Raw genomic sequence first — 7,791 nt, 5'->3', positions numbered from 1 at the left:
TATTCAAGTACTTTGCCCATTTTAAAAATTGGATTGTTTTCCTATTATTGAGTTTTGAGAGTTTTTATGTATTTTAGATACAAGTCTTTATCTGATAAGTGATTTGTAAATGTTCCTGCCTGTTTGTGGCCTGTCTTCTCACTCCCCTAACAATGTCTTTCAAAGATCAGAAATTCATAATTTTGATAAAGTGCAATTTATTAATTCGTTCTTTTATACATCCTACTTTTGGTGTTTTATCAAACACATCTTTGCCTAAACCAAGGTCACAAAGGTTTTATTTAGATTTTATAGTTTTGGGTTTTATATATGGGTTTATCATCAATTTTGAGTTAATTATTTATACGGTGTGCAGTACAAATCAAAGCTCACATTTTTTTTTGCATATGCAATATCCAATTATTTTGGTACCAAATGCTATATATTTCCCCCTGAACTGCCTTGGCAACTCTGCTGAAACTCAGTTGTCCATATATAGGTAGGTTTATTTCTAAACTCTGTCCTGTGTTCTATTTGTCTATATTTATACCAATACTATACTGTTTTAATTGCTTTACGTTTACATATAGTAACATGATATCAGAGAGTGTTCATCTAGGACATTATTCTTCCTCAAAGTTGTTTCGGCTATTCTAGGTGCTTGAATTTTCATATGAATTTTAGATTCTGGTTTTTAAATTGCTGCCAAAAAAAAAAAAGGACTCTTGCTAGGATTTCATTTGGGACTGTGTTCAATTTAGAGAATAATTCGGGGAGAACTAACATGTTAGCAATATTGTATCTTCTGAGCCTAGAATACAATAAATATATCTTTCCATTAATTAATTAATTAATTAATTAATATAAAAGATTATTTATTTATTTTTTTTTGAGAGAGAGAAAGAGAGCACAGGGAGTGGCAGAGGGAGAGGGAGAAGCAGACTTTCCGCTGAGTGGAGAGGCCAACGTGCGGCTTGATCCCAGGACGCGGGGATGATGACCTGAGCTGAGGGCAGACACTTAACTGACTGAGCCACCCAGGTGTCCCATGGCTCCATTAATTTAGAACTTCTTAAATCTCTCTCAGCATTTTTGTAGTTTTTAGTGTACAAGCCTTTCACATCTTTTCTCAGATTTATTGTGAAGTATTTCATATTTACTGATATTGCAAAAGATATATTTTAAATTTCAATTTCTGATTATCATCACTAGTATTTACATTTGACTTTTGTATATTGATGTTGTGATCTACAACCTTATTCAACTTATCCGTTCTACCAGCTTATTTTATTTCTAGGCACGGGAAGGTGTTACTCTTGCCTTATTACCCTTTGGTATCTGTATAATCTACAGTAATGTTAGCTCTCCCATTCCTGATATTGGTAATTTATGTTTTCTCTCTTTTTTTCTGGTCAATGTAGGTAGACTTTATCAATTTTATTGATCTTCTCAAAGAACCAGCTTTATTTTTTATTTTTTTTTTAAGATTTTATTTATTTATTTGACAGAGATAGAGACAGCCAGCGAGAGAGGGAACACAAGCAGGGGGAGTGGGAGAGGAAGAAGCAGGCTCAGAGCAGAGGAGCCTGATGTGGGGCTCGATCCCATAACGCCGGGATCACACCCTGAGCCGAAGGCAGACGCTCAACCGCTGTGCCACTCAGGTGCCCCCTTAACCACTGTGCCACCCAGGTGCCCCAAAGAACCAGCTTTAATCCATCGATTTTTTTTCTATTGTTTTTCAGTTTTCTATATTATAGATTTCTACTTTGACATTTATAGTTTCCTTCCTTCTATACTTTATAATTAATTTGATCCTCCTTTTCCAGGTCCTAACGGTGAAAGATGAAATTGCTGATTTAAAGCCGTTCTCCACTTTCAGCATAAGTGTTTAGTGCTATAAAGCTTCCCTGAACATTGCCGAAGCTGCATCCCACAGACTTTAATAGATGTGCTTTCATTTTCATTCTGTTCAGAATACTTTATTATTCTTCTTTTGGTCTCTTATTTGACCCAGAGTTTATTTAGACCTCTGTTAGTTTCTAAATATTTGGGGATTTTCAAGAGATAGGTCATTCTGTTATTAAAGATTTCTACTTTTATTTCCTCATAGTCAGAGAACACATTTTATATAACTTGAACCCCTTAAAATTGTTTGTGACTTATTTTATGTTCTAGAATATGGCATATTTTGGTAAATGGTCTATTTGCCCTTGAAGAGAAATTGCATTCTGTTGTTGGATGGCGTGTTCTAGAAATATCAACCAGGTCAAGTTGATCAACAATGCTATTCAACTCTACCACATCCTTACCGACTTTAGTCCTACTTGTTCTCATCAGTTCTTTAAAAAGGGGTGCTGAAACCACTGTCTATAATTGTGGGTTTGTCTCTTTTTCCTCACAGTTCTCAGGTCTTGATCTATGTATTTTGAAGTCCCCTTGTTATGTGCAAAAACATTTAGGCTTGTCATGCCCACTTGGTAAATTGCCTGCTTTATCATCATAAATGTACTTCTTATCTTTTATGTATTTCTTAATATTATCTCTGATAACATTCTTTCTTCTGAAGTCTACTTCGATATTAATATATTCATTCCAGCTTTCTTTTGATTAGTCTCAGTGTGTTGTGTCTTTGTTCATACCTTTACTTTGAACCTATCTGTGTCTTTCTATTTAAAGTTTGTTTCTGATAGACAGTTAGGCTTTACATTTTTATCCAGTTTGACAATCTATTCCTTTTAATTGGGGTGTTTAGGCCAAGGGGTGGCGAACTACACATCCTGGACTAAATGCTATTTTTGCAAATGAAGGTTTTTTTTTTTTTTGGAACACAGCCACAAGCATTCATTTACATGTTGTTTACAGTTGCTTTTGCATTCAAAGGCACAGATGACTCATTACTCCCAAGTCCATATAGCCAGCAAGAATAAAATATTTACTATCTGGCCCTCGACAGGAAAAAAGTTTCTCTATTCCTTCTTTAGGCTCTTTCCATTTAATGTGATTGTGGATGTGGTTAGGTTGAAGGCTATCATGTTGTTTTTAATCTCACTTTTGCCATGGGTGTTTCTGTGATCAGACTCCTACCTGGCCCCAATCCTGGGCTTTCTCTCCTGTTCCTTACACCTCACAAGGCAAGAAAAATGAAATCTCCGGTGCAGCAAGTTTGGTAAATACTCTTGTGTGAGTTTGGGTCGTCTGAGAAGCAGATGCCGCAATGAGATGAAATGTGCAAGAAATGTATAATGGAACATTCCAGATAGTGGGGAGGGAGTGGGAAAAAGAGAGAGTAGAAACATATTAGACTGTTGTACAGTTCTAAGGAAATTTCAGCAAGACCATCAGGGGGTCTTGGAATCAAAGATACCTGACAAAGGACCCCCATGTTCTCTAGGAACAGACCTGGCTTCGTACACCTGCTGTGCTCAGTCACGGACCAGGAGCAGCGTGTGGCTGCAGGGCAAACGCAGGGATGGTTAAGGAGTAGAGCAGCTGAAGCCCCCAGTCTCTGAAGCCCAGGCTCCCTGTTGTTGGAGGTCTGAGGCTCATTCTCATGGCCAATCACAGTCTTAAGATGAAAGCTGGTTTAGCAAACTCACTTGTCTGGGTTTCTGCTTTTACTCGAGTTTCGACTTCTGAGCAATCTGTATTTTTTGTGTGTGTGTGACGGTTCATGAATGCATTTAAAATGACTTAAAAAATATTAAATCAAGCTATTTTTATTGTTTTCTGCAAGGAGGTCAGTCAGGACATCTGAATTTTCACAAGTGTGGACACTGAAGTTATTCATTGTTTCATAATGTCTATTTTTGTATCTGTTTTACAATGAACATAATATAATTGTAAATTTATAAGTAAAGTCTTGGTAAGGGGATAAAAGGTGATAAATGTAAACAAGCACGGACTGCTGGATCCCTCCCCTCAAATAAGCCCTAGAGAAACTACAGAAGTGAGGAGGGAAGTACGGGTTCTATCAATGAAGGACAACAGCCGTCAGCTGGAGGAACAGGAAGCTGCCTTCAACTGATATATGCGGGAGGGGGAGGGGGGACATTTAAGTCTAGAGGTGGAGTGGGGGCTGGGGAGTGGCTGGAGGCAGCAAAGAGAGTATGGTTGGAAGATGGTTTGGGTTTTGGTCCCTCCCTCAACCCCACCGTCCTGAGCCTTCACCACAAAACAATAACGATAGCCAATTCATTGGCCAGGAGGGTAAAATTAGGTAGCACAGAAAGCTGCAGCCTTGGGGAATTGATGAAAACAAGAATAGGTTGAGCAGCCAGACTCATTCATTCACTCTGGAAAGTGAGGGAAACTTTCCCCGTAAACCCCTAGGACTGGTGGGTTGTAACGGAAGGAGCTTGCTTTCTCCCAGCGCTGCCTCTAAGAGTTTACATGGAAAACGCCCACGAAACCAAGGGCATGTCTGCAGCAACGACAACAAATCGTAGCTATCAACGGTGGTTTTGTGGGATCTGGGATTATCTTTTCCCCTTACCTTCAACACGCTTGGCTGAGCACAGACCAGGCTTTGACCTTCTGCATCACACAGTTCCAGCGGAAGTAGCCGATCCATCCGGGGAGATGTGAACTCACAAGTCAAAATAACTAGATACGCAAAGAATACAACGATCGTAAAGGAAAAACTGTGCTGAACATTTATCATCTGAAGGAGAATTACTGAGCTAAACACACCTGAACTTAAAAATAAACATGAAACATTTACTCTAGAAGGTGGGGGAAGATAATGGATGGCACGTATCAAAAACAAGAAGCCATTAGTAAAGACCAAGTAAACATATTAGATAGGAACAATATAATAGTTACAATGAGGGACGCAAAAAATGAGAAGGACAGCCAGATGGTTTGGACTGACACATACCTAAGTGAGTTGCAAGATCCTATTGAGCAACTTTCCCAGAATGTAGCAGGAAAGAACGGAGTTAAGATATAAGAGAAAAGTCAAGGCGTGGCTAAGATTGAGGTGAAAGTGCTTATGTCTGAATCATAAAACCTCTGGGAGAGAAAAAAAGAAAAGGAGGAAATAGTGGAAGAAATAAAGCCAAGGAATTTCTCAAAACTAAAAGAAGAGATGAGAGTCCTCAGATTATAATGTTCAGTGCCCAACAAGAGAGAAAGCAACAAATTTCTTAAAAGCGTGCAGAGAGCAAAAGCTGAGATTCTCTTCAAAGAAACAATGATCCAGTGGACATCCTGCTCCCAAGAGCAATATAGGATGTGAGAAGATCAACAAATAATGTAAATTAGTCTTGAAAGGAAATAATTGGAAACCTAGAATTTTATATCCAGCCAATTTCTCATTCAAATAGGAGAACACAATAAAAAAATATTCACATACATACGAAGGCTTAGAAGGGTTATCATAAACACACACATACATACACACACACATATATTGAAAACTTGCTTGAAAATAGTATTTAAATAGGAAAAGAGACAAGGCCAGGATGCATAGGGACAGAGGCCAGAAAGGTGGTCAAATACCTTGGTAAAATTTATGTTGTCTTAGCATGATAAAATAATGGGGGTGCCTGGGTGGTTCAGTCGGTTAAGCATCTGCCTTCAGCTCAGGTCATGATCCCAGGGTCCTGGGGAGTCTGCTTCTCCCTCTCCCTCTGCCCCTGCTGTCTCTCTTTCTCACTCTCTCTCAAGTAAATAAATAAAATTCTTTAAAAAAATAAGATAAAATAGCTAGAACTAAAGAATAAAAGAAAGGATATACACAGTACCTTAGAACTTAACTTCTGGACAAGAGATAGTACTTATCATCTTGGGGGAGAATAGATACCAAGAACTTAAAAATCATGAACGTGAGCATGGGTCTTAGTAACGTAAGGCCAATTACCATGAGAACAAAAATTGAAGATATAACTTTCAAACCAGCATAAGAAACAAATCTTTGTTGAAAATCAAGAAACCCAAGAAAAAGAGAAAAAAGAAACAAAAAGTACTATAAATGAGAAATATGATCTAAAATGGCAGAAATTAAGTCCTAATATACCAGTATTTACAATAAATATACTGAGAGAACTCTAAAGATCTTTATCAGAAAACAAAAAGTTAAAAACCAAAAAAAACCAATAATTCAGCTCAAATAGTTGTTCTTTCTTTTGAACAATAGAGTAATCTAAGGCCAGAAATAAATGAAGTAGAACATAAAAAAATAGCGAAGTATCTTAAGTCAGATTTCCTAGAATAGAGGTCTGCAAACTGTTTCTGTGAAAGGCTAGCTAGCAAATATTTTTGGTTTGGCAGGTCACATAGGATGTTTATTGAATTTTTTTCTTTTCCTTCCTTCCTTCCTTCCTTCCTTCCTTCCTTCCTTCCTTCCTTCCTTCCTCTCCCTCTTTTTTTTTTTTTTTTACAATCCCATACGAATGAAAAAAACACTGTTAGCCTACAGGCCATATCAAAACACGCTGTGGGCTGAATTTGACCTGTGGGTTGCACTTGCCCTCCAAGAAGCAGAGCTGAAGAAAGCAGTTCAGGCACACTCATTCTTCAGTGTTGTCTCGAGACAGTGCTCTGAGGAGGAAGAGAATGAAGAAAGCAAGAAAGTAGGCTGGGACAGAGGAGGCTAAGCAAGCAGGTGAAGAACTTCAGCCTGATCCCCCAGAGAGTTCTAGAGCATGAATCGCACCACAGAGTCCCACTTGGGCTTTTGGGGTGCTCACCTGTCTGCAAGTCATTGGCTGTGATTACCTTGGGGAGGGTGTAGACCTCCAGGAAGCAGGGAAGGGGCGACAGGGAAATGTAGCAGCCAATACCCGACGGAATCTGGAGGATGGGTACACCAGCCTGGAAAAGAAAATCCACTGGAAGAACATGAACAAAGTTAAAGTGGTTTCTTTGGGTAGAAAAGAAAATATTAGAAGCAAATAGAATATAGAATAGAAAGAAGAAATGACTACACACACATGGAGATTTTTTAAGTCGTAACAATTTCAATACACAGAGAACCCCTATCTTATGCAAGTTGTTTGAGAAAATGGAAGAAAAGTAAAAGTCGATGTCACTTTTTGAAGCTACAATAATCCTGATTCCAAAATCACATAAAAAATAATAGACAAATTATTGGACTCTTTCATATTTGAATGTAGATGCGTGAAAACAGTAGCTAATGAGATCCAGTTGCATAATTACCCAAAGGTGGGTGTGCGGGGCCAGAAGTTCCAACCCTCCGGTCACTGGTCCTTCTGGTGACCAGCCTCATCCCGAGGCTATCTAGAGGGGGTCCCACTCTAAGTCACCTCTTTCGCATAAACTCAGGTAAGATAAAAGGGGCTTGTTAAGAGTAACAAAAGATCCTGTCCCTACTTTGCAAATTCCAAGGGTTTTAGGAGCTCTGTGCCAGGAACCAGGGACAAAGACCAAACGTATTTCTCATTATACCACACGATTCTTTCTTCACCTCGTCTGATTGTCACCTGCAAGTCTATAGACACACTTTCTACACCATCCATGAACTCGGCGCTGTGTATGGAATACTGACTCAGCAGTCTAATAACACTGGTTCAATTTCTTGTTTTGAACAGAGCTCTGTGACCCTCCTTAGTACTCAATTCCTTATCTCTAAAATGGAGATGCCAGTTCCTACCTCTGGGTTTCCCTGCTAAATACTAAATTGAGTTATCGTCAAGTTTTTGTAGAGCGGACGATCCACAGTAGTCGTGGCCAGATCTTTTGTGACATGTCAACACACTCAATGCCTGGGCTCCAGTCGTTCCCAATGTATTTTGTTATGCTCATGATAGATCTGTTTTAAATACAACTGTAAAGATTCGCGCAGTCACC

Source organism: Ursus americanus, chromosome 31 (assembly GCF_024610735.1).
Source record: "Ursus americanus isolate L20-20 chromosome 31, mUrsAme1.1.p, whole genome shotgun sequence".
NCBI lineage: Eukaryota > Metazoa > Chordata > Mammalia > Carnivora > Ursidae > Ursus > Ursus americanus.
Note: the sequence above shows the minus strand (reverse complement) of the source record.